The 19,803-nt window shown below is 39.9% G+C and overlaps 1 protein-coding gene across 1 annotated transcript in view; it reads left to right on the top strand.

The window, feature by feature from the left end:
* The window catches only part of PXDNL (peroxidasin like), a 302,579-nt gene that overhangs the window by 66,303 nt on the left and 216,473 nt on the right, over positions 1–19,803 (top strand).

Here is a 19,803-nt window from a genome sequence, read left to right as displayed (position 1 = left end):
TTTCTGCTGCCTTGTAGAGTGAGAGTTAACCCTTGAGGGCTCAGCCAATTGCTAGTTCATCATTTACCAGTAAGGCATTCCCTGGGAAATATCCCACCCTCTGACTCCTCTACCTCAACCAAGCTTCGCAATCATCATCACTGTGTACCAGTATTAAATTGTTTAAAACTTATACTGTGTGTGTGTGTGTATACAGTGTGTGTGTGTAATGTGTATGTGTATGTATATGTATATATATGTATATAAATAGTCTTTTGTCTAGTAAAAAAAATTTTCCTGGAGCCTAACCCCCTCATTTACATTAATTTTTATGGGGAAATTGGATTTGCTTAACACCGTTTCGCTTAAAGTCGCATTTTTCAGGTACATAACTACAACATTAAGTGAGGAGTTACTGTATATAGAAAAACTCAGACAATTTAAATGTAGAACCCAGTGATTTTTTTCTCAAGTTTGTGTCTAAGCCCACATTAGTTAAATAACTGTATGAGCTGATGCTTTGTATTTCTTTTCTCTTCTCACCTTTGCTTGGTAGAGAATATCTGCACTGTACCAGCTCCAAGGGCTTTTTGAAAATTGTTGCATTATTTTTTTTGTCATGTATTAGGGCTAAGCATGCATATCTACACCAGCAATGTCCTGATATAAACATGTATACCAGGTAACAAATTAAAAATAAATATTTATATTCCTGGGCTTCCATGTGAGATGTCAAAAACAATATTTTGAGCAGAGAGAGAGAGAGAGAGAGAGAGAGAGAGACGATTGCATGGAAATGAATTGCAAAACTTAAAAAAACAAACAATAAGACTCATAGACTCATAGGTCAGAAGGGACCAATCTGATCATCTAGTCTGACCTCCTGCACAAGGCAGGCCACAGAACCCCACCCATCCAATTTTATAACAACCCCTATCCCAGGACCGAGTTATTGAAATCCTCAAAGTTGGTTTGAAGACCTCAAGCTGCAGAGAAATCACCAGCAAGCGACCCGTGCCCCACGCTGCAGGGGAAGGCGAAAAACCTCCAGGGTCCCAGCCAATCCGCCCTGGAGGAAAATTCCTTCCCGACCCCAAATATGGCGATCAGCTAAACCCTGAGCATGTGGGCAAGAGTCACCAGCCAGCACCCAAGAAGGAATTCTCTGCAGTGACTCAGTTCCCATTCCATCCAACATCTCCCCACAGACCATTGAGCAGACCTATCTGGTGGTAATCCAAGATCAATTGCCCAGATTAACGATCCTATCATAACATCCCCTCCATATACTTATCAAGCTTTGTCTTAAAGCCAGAAAAGTCTTTTGCCCCCACTACTTCCCTCGGAAGGCTGTTCCAGAACTTCACTCCCCTAATGGTTAGAAACATTCGTCTAATTTCAAGTCTAAACTTCCTAATATCCAGTTTATACCCATTCGTCCTCGTGCCTACAGTAGTACTAAACTTAAATAATTCCTCTCCCTCCCTAACGTTAACCCCCCTGATATATTTATATAGAGCAAGCATATCCCCCCGCAGCCTTCTTTTGGCCAGGCTAAACAAGCCAAGCTCTTTGAGTCTCCTTTCATAAGGTAGTTTTTCCATTCCTCGGATCATCCTTGTAGCCCGTCTCTGAACCTGTTCCAGTTTGAATTCATCCTTCTTGAACATGGGACACCAGAACTGCACACAGTATTCCAGATGGGGTCTCACCAACGCCTTGTATAACGGTACTAACACCTCCTTATTCTTGCAGGAAATACCCCGCCTGATGCATCCCAAAATCGCATTTGCTTTTTTAACAGCCGTATCACATTGACGACTCATAGTCATCCTGCTATCAACCAGTACCCCAAGGTCCTTCTCCTCCTCCGTTGCTTCTAACTGATGCGCCCCCAACGTATATCCAAAATTCTTATTATTAATTCCTAAGTGCATAACCTTGCACTTTTCACTATTGTATTTCATCCTATTTCTATTACTCCAGTTTACAAGGTGGTTCAGATCTTCCTGAATAGTATCCCTGTCCTTCTCCGTGTTAGCAATACCCCCCAGCTTCGTGTCATCCACAAACTTTATTAGCACATTCCCGCTCTTTGTGCCAAGGTCAGTAATAAAAAGGTTAAATAAGATCGGTCCCAAAACCGATCCTTGAGGGACTCCACTAGTGACCTCCTTCCAGCCTGACAATTCACCTTTCAATACGACCCTCTGGAGTCTCCCCTTTAACCAGTTCCTTATCCACCTTACAACTTTCATATTCATTCCCATCTTTTCCAATTTGACTAACAGTTCCCCGTGCGGAACCGTGTCGAACGCCTTACTGAAATCTAGGTAAATTATATCCACCGCATTTCCTTTATCTAAGTAATCCGTCACCTTCTCAAAGAAGGAGATCAGATTGGTTTGACACGATCTACCTTTACTAAATCCGTGTTGCAGTTCGTCCCAATTACCATTGACCTCTATGTCCTTAACTACTTTCTCCCTTAAAATTTTTTCCAAGACCTTGCATACTACAGACGTCAAGCTAACAGGCCTATAATTACCCGGATCACTTTTATTCCCTTTCTTAAAAATAGGAACTACATTAGCAATCCTCCAGTCATACGGCACAACCCCCGAGTTTATCGATTGCTTAAAAATTCTCGCTTGAGATTGGTAGACACACTAACTGAAGAAACCTGAAAGGTTTTACTTAAAGCTATTTTTCAGACTAATAGTTTACAGAGGAACGTAATGTAAAACGTTGCATTGGCAAAGAAAACTCTTCAATGTTCTTCAATAGAGTTGAGTACAAAAAAAATCACACTTGAGTAAATTAACGTGTGTTTATTTTGTTGGTCCTATGATGGCAGCACACAGAGTAGGAAGAGAAGTTTTGCTTGGGGATTTAAAATGTGCAATGGAGTGATTCCAGGGAATTGGACCTTCTGTGAAGTGCAGCTGGCTTTGCCTGCGAGTTTAACATCCACAGCAGGTATGTTTAGGGATATACATAGTAGCATTATTTACAGGGCATGAAGGAGGTGTGGTTGCTTTGCTTTTTAAAAAGCTAGCAGTGGCAATGGAAAAAATCAATATAGATGGATTAGTAAAACAGCATGCTATAGGAGAAGCCATTGCATTGCCTGGAATGAAATATTCACCAGAAAAAGCATTTCAAAGCACATTCCTTAAAATTTTATCATTTTTTCCCCCTCAGAATATAAACCAGTTTATGGAAGTCTTGGAAATGCACATTACTTTCATAATAGCCATGACTCTGTTCCAACACATTTGTTGCTTAGTTCTCTAGCTAACGTCTGCACCACCCAGCTTTTGAAATTGAGTATGTTTGCTACCTGTTTGTAGTGAGGAAGTCTCCTCTGAACCTCCAGTCATGTTCAATTCAAACAGTTACCTTTAATGTAATTTACTGTTCAAGTTACTAAAGTAAAATTTGTTCTTTAGTTGTAGTCAGTTTGCTGCCTTTTCTAAATAAAAGATCAAATATGCCATACTTGTTCTATAAATGCATAATTCTCATTGACATCAGAAGGACTTCTGTATTTGGAATATGCTCTGATCTCTAGTGATCCTTCATTTTCTCCACAACGTTAGACATCTTTTGACTGAGATTAATGTTTCAGAAAACCATGTAGTGCATTCTGATTTGTGCTTGATTACAAAGAAACTCCAGAATAGTCTTTTCTACCCTCCCAGTAAAGAGACATTAATCAATTCAGTTGTCTGAACAGAATCAACAGTGTTGACAGCTTTCCAGAGTTTCCACTTTGATAACCTTTTTGTACAGTATGTTGGTGTTTGAGATGTCTTGGCAGAAAACCATCCCTGAGAATGAAAACGAAGATGGCACAGATATGATGGATGGAAAGCATTGTGAATTCATTTCCTATTGATATTGCATAATATAGAAGAGTTTATTTAACTTGGATATATCTATCTCCATATCTCCTCACCGGATTACCATTGAATTTCCCATTCTGAGCTTTCAGTTCTTTATAGAGATCACCTAACTCCTTCCCAACTGGATCTCGTCATCAAACAGGGCTGCTTGGCCATAGGCTCTCAAAGGGCTAGACTACTCAGTTACACTACTTAGTGCAATTTACAAAGGAAGAAGATACACCTCCATAGGGCACTAACCAGCTATGTACACTAATATAGGTCTTTAGTAAATGGAATCTGAATTAGCGGTTTAAAAAGACAGGAACTGAGGCCCAGCTCCTTGAGTATTTAGGTGCTTAACTCCCTATGATATCAGCGGGAGTTAGGCACCTAAATACTTGAAGATCTCCTTCCTGTGTCTCTGAAAACTATAATAGAAGCCTGTTTTATCTAGCATGCATTATTTCAGTTCTTACGTAAAGACCTTATTTGAATAAAACAATGAGATTTTCTTTATATAATATTTTTAAAAATGTAGCTGGCAGCCAGCCTTACTATATCATGTTAAATTTAATGTCCTATAGTATCAGTTCATGTTCTCTTTACAGCACAAAATAGTAGCCCAGTGAAAGACAAAACATTTAAATGAGGCTCCTTTTTGTAATATCTTAAAAAAAGAAAAGCAATCAAAATCCCAATGTTCTTGTTAACTCTTATTCAAGATTACACATACCTCTTTCATACCACTAGGCAGGTAAGCATGGACCTTAGGATACTGTATTTAAGCAGGAGGCACTATCAAACTCAGTGAACATCCGAAAAAATTGGTGGCATGATATGGCTTGGTGTAATTTGAGTTGGAGAGTTTAAACGGTCAGGCAGAAGAATGAAAGCGGTTTAAAAAAAGTTAAGGTGATTTGGATACTAAGGGATTGAAAATGGGCACTACCAAAATTGTTAAAACTAAGAAAGCAAACCAAGACTTTGCTTAGAACTGCCCTGATGTATGTCCACCTCCATTGCAGTACATTCACTGCTTGGTCACTTCCTGGCAAACAACATGAAAACCTTTGGTTTAACTTCCAAGGGAGGATACTGGCTAAATTATAATTATAGGAGAATTGAGATCTCTACTGCCAAGTGAGGAAGACAAGTGAGGAATGAATGGCATATGTTTAAACGTGTACACCAGATCAGAAGCTGTCCAGAACCATTCACTGTAACAGAGCTGGAACAGACAGTGAGTAGCATTAAGTGTGGAACAGCTGCAGGCTATGACAACATATCTTCAGAATTCCTGAAAAACCTTGGCTCATGTGCTCGGCTTTGGCTTGTGAAATTCTTCACCAGGGTCATCAGTGAAGGTAGACTACCAAAAATATGGTGCACTGCAAAAGCCATTGGCCTCCTAAAGCCTGGAAAGGACCCAAGTCAAGCATCAAGCTATTGTCCCATATCATTATTGTCAGTGTGCTTCATAGTACTGGAGCGCTTTGTCCTACAGCACATATTACCTAACGTAGAGAGAATTTTGAACCCTGACCACATCAGCTTTTGCCGAGGCCAGAGCACATGCAACCAAGTATTTGCACTGACTACATTTGTTGAAAATGGCTTCCAGAAAAACTTGAAAACAGGCACTGTTTGCATTGATCTAGCAATGGTGTACAATATGGTATGGCACACTGGCCTGCTTGTGAAGGTATTGGGAAGCTACCTTGGGTCACAGGAGTCATTGAACTGTTCCTCCATGACAGGCAGTTCAGAGCCCATATGGGGGAGAAGACGAGTGCTTGGAGATGACAGAGCAATGGGTTACTCCCAGGGCTCTGTGCTTTCTCCAACCCTGTTCAACCTTTACATTTATTTATTTTATTTTACAAAAAACCTGTTTGTAGGTTTCCACAGTTGGGCCATTATAGAATTGCCTTTGCAAATCATCCATACATGTTAAATTTGTATTTCTCTTCCCTTCTTTGTAATTACTAAGAATTGCTCAGAATATTTAATGAATTTTTTTTCCATGTGGATTCCTTGTTTTTAATATATGGATAACACATCTCTCCATTACTCTTCTTCACTCTGTCAGTTCTTGGCTTTATTATAACTTCCTTCTGCTCACTTATCGCAGGTACTAAAACCTGAAAATATCCTGGTCCACAAACATTCCTTTCACTTCCACATCTCAGTTATCTGTAAGTTTTGCCTATCAGCACTTTCAGAACTTTGCCACAGTTGTCCTTTATCTTCATTAAATACCTTAATATAATTCATATTTCCCTCACATAGTAACAGTACATGGCAATTGCTTATACAGTGGAGAGCCCCAATATAAGAATTAAAATACTGGGTTAGACCAATGGTCCATCTAGCCTAGTACCTTGTCTTCCAACAGTGGCTGGTGCCATGTTTCAGATGGAATGAATAGAACAGGGCAAATACTGAGTGGTCCATCCCCTGTCGTCCAGTCCCAGCTTCTGGCAATTCAGTAAAGTGCTTAGGTTAAATGACAAAAATGCAACTGGGTTGTGAAAATGTTGTTTAGAATGAAATAGATGACAATATGGGGTCTTCAAATAGTTCTATAACTAGCAAACTCAGAAAATGAATAATAAAGCATGATGGGAGATTTAAAATTGGATAACTAATAAGTTAATAATGTTTTTCCAGTTTAGGATTTGCCACTTTTTTTTTCCAAATGAAGCCCATGATAGGGAGGAAAAACGAAGACCAGTACAAAGCCTGATTAAATGTCAAAGGTCCATGGGTGAAATCCTGGCCCCATTTGAAATCAATGAGTTTTTAGCATTTACTTCAATTAGGCTGGGATTTCTCCTCATATCTTTTTCCTCACTCTAAGAGTGAAAATTTCCTTCAACATTTCCACCAATCCATCAGCAGATTTTACATCTCCCCAAATGCGAGATTTATTACTATGCATCAACTTGAGCTTGGCACAACATTTATCATGGCTGTTTTTCCTTTCAGACACAAAGGTTAGTTTCAATAGGAAACTCCTTTCTTCTGAACAGGGCAGGACCATCCAGAAAAGAATTCTAATGCCTTTTATATCTATTTCCTCCTTGGCCTGAGCTGACTCGTAGAATTCTCTTAGTCATACAGCTTGATAAATAGAATTAACAGTTCCACTCTTCCTGCCTTTTCCTTTCATGGAATGTTAGTAACCTTTTTAATATAAATGTTAGATCAGTCTTAGTGTCTCAGTTAATCGATACAGATATTCGTGTTCCATTAAACTGAGTGGCCTTGTTGTACCTTCGCTCTAAAGGTCCTTATAGTGCCACAGTTGTATTTCATATTTAGGAGTCTCCGTTCTTGTGTGTCTTACCTAATTATTTTGCTCTCTGTTCATGTTGGATGCTGCATGCCTCAAGCTAGAGCCTTTCCACAGCTATACTCATCCATAACTGTATTCCAATGCTTCTGCCGCTGAAGAGCTTACAGTCATAAAATCAAACACATACCATTACGTTATTATGCTATCCCAGGGTTTTTTTCCTGACATTTGAGTACACAACCATGCAACAATAATATTTTATTAGCATTAGATGTGAATGAAAATTTTCATTTCTTTTCCAACAAAGAGGCTATAAAAAAAAGTTTTCATGGCAAATTAATATCTCTGAAATAGTCTGGTTTTTTTGTCCAAGGTTCTGCAATTTTTATCAATTTTAGAAAGCATCATACTTTATTTACTCAATATTTTAGGTAAATAAAAATGTTCAATAATGAATTCAGATATGTTTTCAACAATGTTGATTAAATATCACAAATGTCTGCCAAAATAAATCCATTTCAAACCCCATGAAATGGAAATAGTTTCAAAACTTCCCTCAGTCTTTTTCAACCTATCATGATTAACATATTTACTCCCTATTAAATTTCCCAGGTGCTTTAAAAACATGAACGGTGTCACTGTCCAGAATTTCAAAGCTCAATTGGTTTTGAACAAATTGGTAGTGGCCTATGTAAATTCCATTATCTTGAACTTTTGAGTAGTCTTCAACATAAAACATTTAATAAAACATTTCCTGAAAGATTGCTTTTATCTTGCATAGAAACCCAGATAAAAGTGGTAGAGATAACACGGTATTAGCTTGATAAAATGGCAAACATCCTTGCTAAACATTGTGAGAGACATTTTCAAACACACAACTCCCATTGACATCGGTGACTGGTAGGTGGGAGTTCAACTCCACTGAAATTTGGGTCATTTCTTTAGATGCCTAGATTTAGGCACAGATGTTTGAAGATTGAGGCCATTAGCCCTTTTAAATCTGTGCACTGGATGGCAAAGAATGGATTTATTTGGCAACCCTTCATTGTTTTGTTTTTAACAAAACCCTGTAAAATTTCTTTTGTGATCTAGTGTCAGTGGACTCTCACAACCACTTATTTAATTACTTTTATTTAGAAGGACAAGGTAAATTGTGTACTAGGTTATGCAGTAAACAGCAGTGGACAAATATATAAAAAAGCTAAATGCATCCAGAGTTTTTAACATATTGAGCCTGATTCCCATTTACACTAAAGGCATGTTTATATGGCGATCAGAAGTGTGACTACAGGAAGCGTAGTCATACCGCAACTAGCATTAATCGAGCTATCATGAATAGTGATAACACTGAAGTTGTGGCAGCATGGGCTAGCTTCCTGAGTACGTCCGTAGGGTCCTGGGCGGCTTGAACAGCCCATACTAAAGCCCATGCTACCATGGCTTCATGTCTTGTACTTGTGCTAATGGTAAAACTAGCTCAGGTGTGTCGTCTTGTACTGCAGTCACATCTCCAGTTGCGGTGTAGACAGAGCCAAAGGGCCCTTTGCGCTGCTCTGAAAATATAAAGGGGCCTTAAAGTGTGTTAATGATAATTTAGGCCTGTTATACTTCTCCATTTGCTTCAATCTGACATTGATTTTATGTTTGATTTTCTTATGGGGTTTAGATGAGCACTGAGTGGCAATAACACATGAATTCCAGGATCTGCAATATTTTTGTCATATTGCAGTGTAGAGCTAAATCATTTTTTGAAACATTTTAGAACATCCACTAGGAGGTTTTCCCCCCCAAAAAAACAATTGTCCAATTCATATGGCTCTTCTGGCACTAAAATAATTATGCTAGAGATTAGGATTATTCCTGGCCTTGTGAGAAATCTACTGAGGAGACCACTGTGGGCTTTGAATTTCTCCTGAATTTAAATTAAAAAAGCTTTAAATACAACCTCTGATTTAGGGCTGATTATCCGTTGAACACAGACCACGTGGAATTGAAATACAGATCTCCAAATCACTTTTACATCTGGGATTTACAGAGAAATAGCTGTGTACCATATGTAATAGAGTATAGTATGCTAGGATTGTTGCAATACCTACAGTATTTAGAGATCTACCAACATTTCCAGTTTAAGCAATATTTTTCTTCAGCAGTCCCAACTTTGCATTTGATTGGGCTAATATATGATTTTAGATATCCTCTTTCTCCCCCCCTGCCCCTGGAGTTCTGGTGTATTATTCTGGTGCTTATTTCAAATATGTGACCCAGCAACATCACCTTCTAACTTTTGATGGATTTGCATCTTTGGATTATGCCTAATTATAAATTTCTTCTTCATAAATATTTATTTTCATTAGATATCAGTGATGAGTATAACACTAATAAGTTATTTAATGCTACTTTAATGAAACACTTGTAATTTTAAGAATAAATGTTATAGGATACAAGTTTCCAATGTGCCCAAGTTCCATTTTCAGAAGTGTTATAAACCTAAATCCCATGGAAAGTCAATGGGACATAGGTTCCTAAATCTCTCTTGAAAATGGGATTTAGGCTGCTAAATGATTTAGGGACTTTGGAAAATTGTACCCATAGTCTTTACAATTTGGAAGCTAACCTCTTAAAAATATGAAGTTTTCTTTTTTTAATCTACCACTCAAGTGCTGCAAAATTACATAGCCACTGTTTGTCCATGATACTGATGTTTAACTTTGGCTGTGCACAGACAGATGCTTCTGTTCCCTTTGCTGATTGCATAACTAACTCTATTCAGTCCTAGAGGGTTGCTGACATAAATGAACAAGATACCATTGATGATGCTGATGACAAAGAAGGAAGACAAGATATCAAAGTCCTGCTGATTTATGCTTTATAAGATAGAGATACAAAACTAATGTTATCTAGTGAAGAATGTTGTTTTCAATCTTCTAATGGTTTTACAGTCAATGGAAATAAAATCACTTGTGTTTTATAAAGCTTATATGACAGTGATCCTCTAAATGTTGGTTGATTTGAGATATTTTTAGCTGCTGGCCTGGAAATAGAGTGAAACAATATGGTTCCAAAAAACCCACTAATGACACATTGAGCAGATCAATATCCTGAATCCAGTAATAAGATCTGACCTGGTTTGCATGGTGCTAAAACTTTGGCATGATTTAAAAAAAATCAATAACTAAATAACACAGTGATTATAAACTGCTAACTTCTAAGTCCTGGAATAGAAACTTTTCTTCTAGCTATTAAATATTTGAAATGAAACCTGTTTATATCACCATTAGTTTGAACCAACTACATGTCTGATTTATTAAGTGCTTTGTTTCAATTGTATAGTAGTGCCACATCTTCTGCTTTGAAAAATTGATGCAAGTTTTTACATAATTCATAATATGCCTGATGAGATGAGTGAAAAATGTTTAATGTATTCATGGTATTACTTCAAAAACATTTTCAAGGTCAGACATTTAGTTGATGCCAGATGCTAATTCTGTCGATGTTGACACGTTTATTTGTTGACACGTATAAGTGAAATGGCAAAGACACCGTTTATGTGACTTGTGTTGTCTGAAATACATGTAAAACACTGAAGGCTATAAACCTGATTTACAGGTGCTTTCCGTATGGCAGGAATTCTTCATATTTATAGGCTATGGTTTAATTAGAGAAGTGACATAGCCATTGAAGGGTCTGCAAAGGTTCATAAATAAAGCAGTACCATAATTACGGCAGCCATTTTTTTCCCCCAAAAGGACAATACTAGTTGCCTCTATTTACAACATTCAGTTTTGGGTTAAGTTTTGTGTTTCTCTCTCCAGGGGAAACTATACTTGGCTATGTATTCCGCAGCCTTCATGGCGTAGTCCATAAGGTCTCTGCTCCTTTTTGGAGGAGTAACACTGCAGCAGCACGAAGAGTGAGAAGCAGACCTAGGATAGCAGGCCAGTTATGCCTGTTAGTTCCCTACTTCTTCCAGACCTGTGGACACCGAGACACAAGGTCTCCTTAGCAGAGAAGGATGAAACTTGGGATTTCCAGTTAATGAATAACACTGTATGTGGTTGTGCTGTAAAGCTCGTCTCTTACCAACAGAAGTTGGTCCAATGAAATATATTACCTCTCCCACCTGGTCTGTCATGAGAAACTTTTGCAGTTTGAAATCTGAGTTTTTTTGCAAATTGGGGGAAAAAAGTGAGAAATTTTTAAATTTTTTTGTAAGTGGAAATCCCCCAAAATTTTATTTTGGAAGCACCAACACTTGGTATCTTTTTAAAATGAAATATGCTCTCTTGACTGGCAGCTTCTGTGGCTGAAATGGACATTCTTGTTAGTTTTACCACTGCTATTGCCTATTTGAGTTGCCCATCTCCAGCTGGCAAGAATCTGGAAGCCCTGGGTTCCTAGGCTGGAGCAGTCCACATGGCAGAGATGCCTTGGAACCATGGATCTTCAGACGCCCAGCTCCACAGCAGGGAACCTAGAAGCCATGAGAGTCCTCAGAATTTCCAGGCTCCAGAAAATCTTGGCTAGAGCCAGGTCTCCCAGGGCTTCCAGGTACCCACTACACAGCAGGCATCCTGAAAGCCTTAGTTTGTGCTGGGGTTCTCAAGGCTTCCAGGGCATCTTGCTGTAGTCCTGGGAAATGGAAGTACTTAGGGACCTGTCTCTAGCTGGGTCTTCCAGGACTTTCAGGACTGCCATGCTTCTACTTTCACAGTATGAATCCTTCAACCCTGGAAGCTGGTAGGCCTTTCCTCCAGCTGCAGACTTAACAGTATGATTATAGTACAGCTGGGAGTGAGTCTTCCAGACCAGGTAAAAAAATAAAAATAGCCGTGTGGACACTAAAGAGTGGGTAGCAGCTCAGGCTATCAAGCCCACCTGATCCCCTGGGTCTGAGTTCAGGGTGGGAGCCACAATGACCAGTCTGTTTTTTCATGCTCCAGCTCAGCTATTGTGAGCTTGTCTACCTGGACTCGGAGGCTCACTCTCAATAGCAGTGTAGATATACGCTAGAAGCTTGAGTTTCTGGCCTCAGGGCAGTTTGCATAGTTAGCTGCCCAGGAATCTACCAGGTGAATAGTCAAGGTTACAATGTCATCCTGCCTGTGATTCATTGAAAGTCTGAGCCTGGCTTGCTTTCACAAGAAATTTCAGATTCTACGAACAGGCGTTTTCCAACAAAACTCTTCTTTTGTCAGATATTTTTGAACAATTCTACTTCAGAGACCTCCACCGCTTCTCTCCACCAGCCACAGGGACCACTAGCTCGCTTCCCCAAGGAAATGATCTGTTAGTCTGAAAGGGAGGAGGAACAGCAGCAGCCCAGCAGAGGGTGTATATAGTCAGACATGCCAAATAGATTTTGAACCAATGGCATGAGCAGAACTCTGAACTGAACGGTGGAAGTGCAGGGTGAGGGAGGTTAAGTGCTGATGTAGGGATTGAAATGATCCTAGAGTGCAGGGAAGAATGAGGCAAATATCATTAAATTAAACACAAATGGTGGTAATAAAATGTAATATGAAGGATTAGAAACAAAACAGAAATACCTGCAGAGTGGGCTGGGTCCCAAGAAAGGCCGACTTGGAAAAATTCCCATTGACTTCAGTAGGCTTTGGATCAGGCCTTAAGTGAGCAATGATGGCGGATGATGGCTGATATTATGGGAGTGGGGGGAGATGGTTTATGGGAAATTTAAATAACACAGGTATGAACCTTTTGACATTTTGCTGTATATACTCTCAACAAAACTTCAAACATGAGAGTTTTTTGCTACCAGTTTTACAGCTAGCTTAATCCTTGCATTGGTGAGACATTAGGTCTTCACAAACTTTGACCAAAAACAACTCCCCAAAAATCAGTAACTCATTCTGGCAGTTCAACTTTGTAAGAAGTAGGATGATATCAAAGGCTGATACATGTTCCCTTTAATGGACAGATGTTTTTTCTTTTCTTGAAGACTGTGCCCCTACACTCTAAAGAAGAACTGTAAAACTTTAAATGCAGTTAACTTTCTTGAAAAACAAAAATAAAAATACATTATTCTAATATATGCATCACATTTTCCTCATTCTTTCACACAATTTCAAAGCACATTGTTGCTTTGAAGTTGTGTGAAATCTTATATAGATTTCAGTACGTTCATGATAACATTAGATGTATCCTTTCCATTGCCTGGTTTCATAGAATTCAGAGATGGGGAAAGACCAAGTATCATCCAGTTCATCTTCCTGACAACTGAGAATTGTTCCAAAGAGTATGCGTGTTTCTAGTTTACTTTTAGATGCCCTAAGGCAATGGTCCCCAACCTTTTTTGTCTTGTGGGCACCAGACGACGAGCCACGGAAGACCATGGCGGCGGATGAGCATCTGCCGAAATTTCACTGACAAGCAGCAACGTCAATAAGTGTTGCCACTGAAATGCCGCCAACAAGTAGCATCTTCCAGAGGCGTCGCCACCGAAATGCCACCGATTTTCAGTGGTATTTCAGTGGCAATGCCTCTGGATGGTGCAGCTTATTGGTGGCATTTTGGCAGATGCTCGTCCACCGGACAGTATGCAGGTGCACTTATATGCCCCAGTGGGCACCATGGCGCTCATGGGCACCCCGTTGTGGACCCTGCCCTAAGGAATGGGACATTTGGTGTCCACAGTTTTCCCATGAGAAACTATTTTACAAGCCAACTTCCTACAAGGATGTAAATGAATATTTTAAATGAAGTTCATAGGATAGTGTAGTATAGCAGAGGAACTACCAATCTAAGATTTATTTTACCCCTCCCCTCCTCTGCAAAACAGATCTTTTTATATAATATAGATCCTTGGAGTGTAGGCGAGTATTGAGGAAGACTCAAACTTGAGTGACCTCGCTCAGTCCTCCACAACATTTTGTATAATCCAAATTATAGAGGCTAGTTTGAGCAACCCTTGCTCCTGCAGTTGAGCATTTATTCATACTAGTCATGTCATAACTTCAATAGGATGGTCCCTCTGAGTCAGTGGTTCACAAGATTACCCAGGATGATATAGCATAATTGTTTCAGGGTTAGAGTAAAATCCATGCGTGTTTGGGATGCTCTTCTATGGCTTGGGGTCTTCCAAGAGGACAAAGCAGCAGCAGGAGAGAAACCTTGTGAACTCTCATGATTTTTGGAGTCTCGAGATATCTGATCTTTTATTAAAAGCCCTGCTCCTAGAGTCCTGGGGTTAAAAGAAAATCTCAACTTCCTTTTTAAAAAAAGTTTTGAGTCCTTATGTTTGTGGAGAAAAGCTTGAAAATGCAAACTGTACAGACTCAAAAGCCAGAAAGCAAATACAAAATGGAGGGGGGGGAATAAATCTTGTGATTTTTAAGATAATCTTGTAGTGTTTTTAGGGCCTGATAATTTTTTTGACTGCTTGAGGTGGACAATATTGAAATAATGGAGAACCTGCTGCATACCATTACTGAGTACTCTCTTAAAATGTGCAGTATACAATCAGTTGATAATTGTACTTCAGAAGTAAGTGATGACAGGATATGTGCTGGATTATTCAATAATTATCTGCCTTGCTTGCTTCGTCTGGGTGCAAGCTGAAGGTTGAATGCATGGAGGTTGAATGAACAAGTCCTAGGGGAACTCCTATAGAGAATATCAAAGCAAAGATATTAAGGGTGTTCATGAGAGAGCACAGGGAGGAAGCTGTGACTTGTGTGGCAGCACATGATTCTGAGGTTACCTGGCATTCATGCATAAGGTTATTGTGATGACTCGTTTTCCATGGCTTTGTGGAGCCAATAGTTCTGATCATTGTACAATGAGAGTGACAGTGAAACAGACTTCAAATCAATAATAAAGGTAAAGGTCTATGAACATAGAATTCAGCTTAAACATTTTCGGGGCTCTCTGATCTCCATATGTGCATTCATCCCATTTGTGTCAATGAGTGCTTTGTACATTAGGGGAGAGGAAAATAAATCTCTTACTCTTTCATATACAGGACCAGATGATAATCCTGTCTCAGTAGTAGCACAAGGAGGGGTGCTGTATGTCAGCAAGCACAATGCCTACTTGGTGTTCAGTGGGAGTTCGCACGGTAAATCATCCTCTTGGATGGGATGTCCAGCAATGGTTGCAAGCCAATAGAAAGAGAGAGGTTGGGTTTGGTCATGACCCTGCTATATGCTCATCCCTCCCCACACATTCTGGCATAAAGTAAGCCATGCCTGCACTTTACAGAGCATGGGAAGTGGGACTGTCTTTTAACCTTTGTACACGTGCACTCAATATGCTTTCTTGTGTTTTATGACAGGGGTCAGTAGGTGCTGACAAGTCACCAGGTGGTGCCATTACACATAGTTTGACAAGCTATTTTTCTTAGTATGTAAGCAAGTCTTGAGTCTTCGAAGAAATGCTGTGGTGGTGTTAGTTTGTTATATGACAGCTGTAATTAGAGAAAACTGTGGCAGAAGAAGGGCTTTGTCCTTGGTGGTGGTCTGTATATTTGGAGGCAATTTGCAGAACAGAGCAGGTTCCTGGCATTGGTGTCTTGGCTGTGATTTGTGGGAGTGGGTTTGGCTGTGAGTTCTTTGTCTCCGAAGATCTATAAGAGTGAGGGATCATCTTTCAGGACAGGTTGTACATCTTTGATATGCTGGAGAGGTTTTAGTTGGGGGCTGAAGGTGAGGGCTAGTGGTGTTCTATTATTTTCTCTGTTGTTTTCTTTGTTGGGCTGTCCTGTAGTAAGTTACTTCTCGGTACTCTTCTGGATCTGTCAATCTGTTTTTTCACTTCAGCAGGTGGGTATTGTAGTTTTAAGAATGCTTGATAGACAGAGACAAACACCTATAAGATCTCTGAGGGATTGGAGCAAATGTGGTTGTATCTTAGAGCTTGGCGGTAGCCAGTGGATCATCCTGGGTGGAAGCTGGAGGCATGTAGGTAAGTATAGTGGTCAGTAGGTTTCTGGTATTGGGTGGTAGTTATGTGACGATCGCTTATTAGCACAGTAGTATCCAAGAAATGGACTGCTTGTGTGAATTGGTCTAGGCTGAGCTTGATGGTGGGATGGAAATAGTTGAAATCATAGTGGAATTCCTCAAGGGTTTCTTTTCCATGGGTCCAGATGATGATGATGTCATCAATGTAGCGCAAGTAGAGTAGGGGCATTAGGGGACGAGAGCTAAGGAAGGATTGTTGTAAGCCAGCCATAAAAATGTTGGCATACTGTGGAGTCATGCGGGTACCCACAGCAGTGCTGCTGACTTGAACGTATATATTGTCTTCAAATGTGAAATAGTTGTGGGTGAGGACAAAGTCGCAATGTTCAGCCCCCAGGTTTTCCGTAACATTATTAGGGATACTGTTCCTGACAGCTTGTAGTCCATCTTTGTGTGGAATGTTGGTATAGAGGGTTTCTGCATCCATAGTGGCCAGGATGGTGTTTTCTGGAAGATCGCCAATGGATTGTAGTTTCGTTAGGAAGTTAGTGGTGTCTCGAAGATAGCTGGGAGTGCTGGTAGCGTAGGGCCTGAAGAGACAGTTCACATAGCCAGAGAATCCTACTGTTAGGGTGCCAATGCCTGAGATGATGGGGCATCCAGGCTTTAGAGACAGGAGTGGCTGGGTCATTACACATATTGAATCTATTGCCCCATGTTAAGTATCCTCACACCTTCTTGTCAACGGTCTAAAATGGCTCTTCTTGATTATCGCTACCAATGTTGTTTATCCTACTGCTGATAATACCTCATCTTAATTAACTAGCCTCTTACAGTTGATATGGCTACTTCCACCTTTTCATGTTCTCTGTATGTATGTATATATATTTCTTACTATATGTTCCATTCTATGCATCTGTTTCATGGGCTACAGCCCACTTCATGCTTATGCTCAAATAAATTTGTTAGCCTCTAAGGTGCCACAAGTACTCCTGTTCTTTTTGCGGATACAGACTAACACGGCTGCTACTCTGAAACCTATAGTTAACAGTGATCTTTATAGAAGGGCATTACTCTAGTGCAGTGGTCCCCAACCCTTTTTGTCGGGTGTCAGACGACGAGCCACGGAGGACTGCCGCATTTTGGCAGTGACACCTTTTGGATGATGCAGCTTGTCAGCATTTCAGTGGGTGCTCAGCCAGTATGCGGGTGCACTTAGACACCCCAGTGGGCTCCATGGCGTGGACTCCTGCTCTAGTGGAACCATACAACAAGCTCAAATTTCACTTAACATAATCACTGTTAATTGGATAAAAATATTATTTGTCAGCTACCAAATGTAACGAAGCAGCTAAACTTTTTTTTAAAAGCCTTTGATTCTCTTGTGCTCTAGCTGGACCTATAATAGTTACAGTAACTGCTGTACTTTTATTCTTTTTGATAATGATAGCATTACTTAATACATTTTTATTGAAAACTGCAGAAGAATTGCATTAAAGAAAAGTGACATAAAATAACTGCAAGATAGATAATAAAATAGTTAACATCTACTTTTGGTCCTTTGGGACTAATAAATCTTAACTTCAGAGCAATTTCCTTGGATCCAAGAATGGAACCTGATCGTGATATCAGCAATAAAGGCTACTAATTCCTTATGCATGCAGAGACATGCCTCACAATGGCACATAATTTAAAAAGCTTATACGTGACAGAGGGGGTTCATTGATTTCAGAGTGATCTCTAGAATGGAGACACTTAATAACTAATGGTCTCCTAAAACACTGCATAAGATCAAAGATTGTCCGTTATCTTGTTTTGCAAAATAGAACTGTACATTGTTCGAGGAGGATTTATGTATCAGTTGTGTTCTTGTTAATTTAAGATGTATCCAATTGAAAGTATTTTAATTTTTTTTTAAAAACCTAGGGTGTACAGTTCCAACAGTGCTGTATTATTTCTGTTGAGTGGAATAGGATTCACACAACAATCTTGTCATCCAAAATTTAGGGCCAGATACTCCATTCCTAAATCTGCTTAGCGGGGAATTCTCTTTGTGCAAGGAAACATCTGCTGGTTCAGGGGAACTCTCTGCTGCCTCCTGTTCCAGCTGCATGTTTACCCTCTTCCCCCACCCCCAACTAGAGAGAGAGGAGACCTGGCAAGGTGGGATCTCTTACAAGCAATATATGTGAAAGCTGTTCCCCTGAGGTGGAGCTGTGCAATTCAGTGCCTGGGAGCCATCACTAGCTGCTTAATGGTCCCCCTCTCTCCAAACTGCCTGAGCTCCACTTGGTCATGGTGGAGAATCTCTTAGAATGTATTTCAGTCTAGAGCTTCTTGAGAAAAATGTGAAAAATAAATTCTACAGTCTTTACAATTACAACCTGTTCCTCCTAAGTTCCAGATTTTAATTCGTGTGTGTGTGTGTGTGTATAACCTTTGCTAATTAAAAGCAATTGCCCTCATGAGCAGCACAGCAAAACACATGCACTGAAATGTGTTCGATAGTTGAAGTTACAGAGGTCTAGGTTAAAGTAACTGTAATCCCTTTATCTTGAAATACATCAGTCTCATGGTGGTATAACGAGCTCTCCTGTTAAAATGGGATTAGGCAGTCACCTTCTTGACTTGCATACAGTCCAGCTGTAGCCTCTGAGCTTTTAGGAAAAGGATCACCTCTTAATGTCTTTAAACCAAATCACAGCACAATCCTTGCTGCCTTCCAAGCTTCTCAGTTCCCTTTAGAGCACTCAGTCTGTTGGGGTCTAGAATCCTCCACACTCTCTCCTCTACACTCAAACCCTGGATGCTTGACACACACACACTAAAAATGGGAGGATTTCAATTGGTGATCTTGATGTTCTCTTTCTAGTGCTCTTGGTGCGTTTCTATTGTATTCTGTTTTCCACCCTTGCATTGCACAAGAAAATGCTCCCTAGTTAATTTGTATTTGATCTCACACAAATAGTGAGAAACGCCACTCAAACCATTTTAGGTTAGCATAACCATGTGCAACTGTTACAAAGTATGACAATCTTAAATTGTTGTCCTCGGTTATATTTTTCACTACGTCACCACATTATTGCCCATTAGTGCCATCTTGAGATCCTGAGTGGGCCAGTTATGTATAGCTGCAGTAGACATATAAAGTCTAAGTTTCAGATGCTTTCAATATCTCAGTAATAGTGTTTGTAATTAGGATATTGAATAGCTCTAGTGTTGGTAATGGGGGAAGCTTTCTGTTTCTTAATCATTGTTTCAAACGTGTTCTTTGTCTGTTATGAGCACTCAGTAGCCTATTTGAAATAAGTTTGGAGGTGGAGGGGTTCACATTCCACTTTTCAGTGGATGGATACCTGCATCTCAAACTCCACCTTTTTCATTAACATTGCTAACAGTGGGGAACTTTTTCCTTGGTTCCCAGGTGCTGATCACCATCTCTGATTGGGTTGCCTAGGGAAATAAGCGAGAACACCACATCCTCTTTCTGCACTGTCGTCATTGTGTTAGGCTCAGAAGTAGAGAGAGGAGTCTGGATCTGACATTCATAATCTTTTTAAAGCAGGGATGGGCAAGCTTATTTTGCCTAATATTTATCCTGCTGAATGTCATTGGTTTGATACTAGGGACAGAAGTGAAACTTGTTGCCAATCCTAAAAGGGAATGTCAATCCAAGACACTTGTTCTGGAATGCTGCGGAGAGCTACAGCACTTGCCC

The sequence above is a fragment of the Gopherus evgoodei genome, chromosome 2 (genome assembly GCF_007399415.2).
Source record: "Gopherus evgoodei ecotype Sinaloan lineage chromosome 2, rGopEvg1_v1.p, whole genome shotgun sequence".
Taxonomy (NCBI): domain Eukaryota; kingdom Metazoa; phylum Chordata; order Testudines; family Testudinidae; genus Gopherus; species Gopherus evgoodei.
This window is presented reverse-complemented; position numbering and strand designations above follow the sequence as displayed.